Source organism: Austrofundulus limnaeus, unplaced genomic scaffold, assembly GCF_001266775.1.
Source record: "Austrofundulus limnaeus strain Quisiro unplaced genomic scaffold, Austrofundulus_limnaeus-1.0 Scaffold268, whole genome shotgun sequence".
NCBI classification, from domain to species: domain Eukaryota; kingdom Metazoa; phylum Chordata; class Actinopteri; order Cyprinodontiformes; family Rivulidae; genus Austrofundulus; species Austrofundulus limnaeus.
Window position 1 is genome coordinate 479,689 of NW_013952670.1, and position 2,639 is coordinate 482,327.

Consider the following 2,639-nt stretch of genomic DNA (forward strand, 5'->3'; position numbering starts at 1 on the left):
ACAGTGTTGATGGATCTTTTAAGATAAGACAAACTTTATCGCATGTAAACTCATTTGCAGTGAAATGCAGGATAATAATAAAAAGCACATAAAGAGAGCACAAGATAAAAAGGAAGTTAATACACAAGTAATACAATGTATAACAATGCTGAACATTGAGAGAGAAAAATGTGCAGAATGTGTTGTATTTCAAACATGGATCTTTCAATTGGTTTTTATCATTGTTGTTACTAAGAATTCAGAGTTCAGAGCTCAACTGGTGGATGAGCTGAGGAAATAAACTCCTCACTCTCTCAGTGTTCACCCTCAGGCAGCAGAATCTCTGACCTGATGGCAGCAAGGAGAGGAGTRAGTGTCTGTGGTGGTCGAGCTCTTTGAGGATCTTCTCAGCCTGCAGATGTCCTGCAGTTTAGGTAACACTGTTCTGATGGCTTGCTCAGATGTGTGGACCACCCTTTTAAGTGCTTTGAAATTCTCTTTGGTGCAGCTGCCCATTCAGGTGATGATGCTCCCACTGCAGAAGTTCCTGAGCACCTTGGAGTGCCTGAAGTCAGAGACGTCTGAGATGAAAGAGACGCTGTCTGGCCTTTTTAACTGTTCTGTTAACATGGAGTGACCAGGACACATCCTGTGTAATGGTCACTCCAGGGCAGGGGTCATGGTAAGCCAAACATTTTTTTTGTATTTATTTTTTTAACAGAAATATCTGAATGCCGTTTTTCATTTTGACAGATTGCAATTACCACCCCTGACCACTTGCTGGTAATTAGCTTGATGCGCGACCTTATTGGTTTCATTTGGAAAAATGTCACAGCAGCTTAACTTTTTAAGTTTCTTCAAAAAGCCCAATAACGATGAGGGTGTTAAACAAACAGTATGGCAGCAGAGCCCAGATTCAGTCTCCAGAACAACATCAGAACAATCATGAGAAGTCATCTGTCTGAGGCAGAAGTCTTAAATCTCATGACAACAGCCACTGCACCGCACAAGCACGTGCAATTCAGGTCCATGCAGCCCAGGAGGAAGGTGTGAGACAGTGGGTTCAGGCCACAGCAAGTTATCTGTTCCTATGTTATGTGCAATTGTTTAATTTCATTGTTTATATGCAGTTGTTGAAACTACTATTTCTTTATTTTTTTGTTACTGTGAAGAAAAAGTTAAATGTGTTCAACTGGTTGATGTCAATTATCTGTTTTTGTTCTGATATAATATTAATTAAAAACAATGACAATAAATGGCATTGAATGTTGAACTTTTATTATAAAATAATAAGGTGACAGATGAAAATAGATTATGACAGGTATTTTTTTTACCCTGTCGATCAAAATGACRGACAGGGAAAAAGTCTAGCACAACCTCTGCTCCAATGTGTGTAAGATGGTCCATACACTCTACGTCTACTTCACTGATCCAGAGTGGATGAATGTCATTGTTATAGCCTCAGGCCATTTGTTTGTATTGGACTGTGCTTTTGCAGGTTGGTGATTGGCAGGCCCAGCTGCACGGTGATACATTTAGTTTTTTTTTAGTTTTACACAATCTAAAAAATATAAAAAATTTTTAATTTTTTAAACAATTTTACATCTGTTTTTTTTATCTTATGTCCCCTTTTCCTGGCTGAGCTGGGTCATAGCAGTTATTCTTTGGTTTGCTTTTGAAATGTTTTCCAGCATCAGCTCTCCAGTTGGGAGATTTTTCTCATGTRGTCTTCCTTGTTGCACTGGGAGATCAACAGAAAACTTAATTATGATGCTACTCCATGATGTGAACACACAGTCAAAGAAAAAGAGTRAGGATCAGTAAATTAAAGTAAAATCACATTATACTAGCATCATAATCTAATGCAGTTTGTAAATAATTACTAGTATTAATGAATCTATATCAGTGTAAAATGTGGAAGAAACATCATCTTCATTTATTATAAAGTCCAGCTGTACCTTTTCTTCTAGGCTGCCTTAAAGGTCCTTCTTTCTTTTCAGTAACTWTTCTTTTTTGTTTTCCAGGTACATTTGACCTGGTCCTGACACTTTTTAGAGAGTTCAGCCTCTTCAGAAACCCTGGTCTCTTCAGAGTGCCCASCTTCTTTCTGGACCCTAGGCATTTTCCTGGTTGTCTCATCATCACCATAAGTGGCTTTTCTTTTGAAAGCCTTTGACCTCGTGCTCCTCTCACACACTGTAATTTGTGCAGTATCTTATTTCTTATTGATTTTATTAATTTGTAAGTTTGACATCTTCAGGAACAAGTGGAGATAGTTTGAAGAAGTGAGGCTTTGTGTTCCAGTGAAGGCTGAGGATTATGTCTAATTTTATTTCACAAAAAGATCAATATATGGAAAATAAACATTTCTGATGTCGCCTGGCACCACACAGTGATTTAGGCTAAGACTCATATTCTTAATCAATAAAGTAAAAAAAACAAAACAAGCAAACATAAAATAAATCAAATTAACATCCCCAACCTCAATAGTGCTCTTAGTTCATGACGATAATCGATATTCACCAAATAATGGAACCACTTTGGAATAAATTTGCCAAAAAAACAACAATAATGTTTTGACTTGCTTTAACTACTGGATTATATTTTATGATTAATAACTGAATTTCAAATACACACTTAGATTTTATACTTTGTAATAT

The 2,639-nt window shown here is 36.8% G+C and overlaps 1 long non-coding RNA gene across 1 annotated transcript; it reads left to right on the forward strand.

The window, feature by feature from the left end:
- The first annotated feature begins 314 nt into the window (after positions 1–314).
- On the forward strand, positions 315–2,137 carry LOC106526276 (uncharacterized). Its single transcript, XR_001311239.1, has 3 exons — positions 315–413; positions 488–661; positions 2,004–2,137. It is a non-coding gene; the product is annotated as an uncharacterized LOC106526276 (long non-coding RNA).
- Positions 2,138–2,639: the final 502 nt, after the last annotated feature.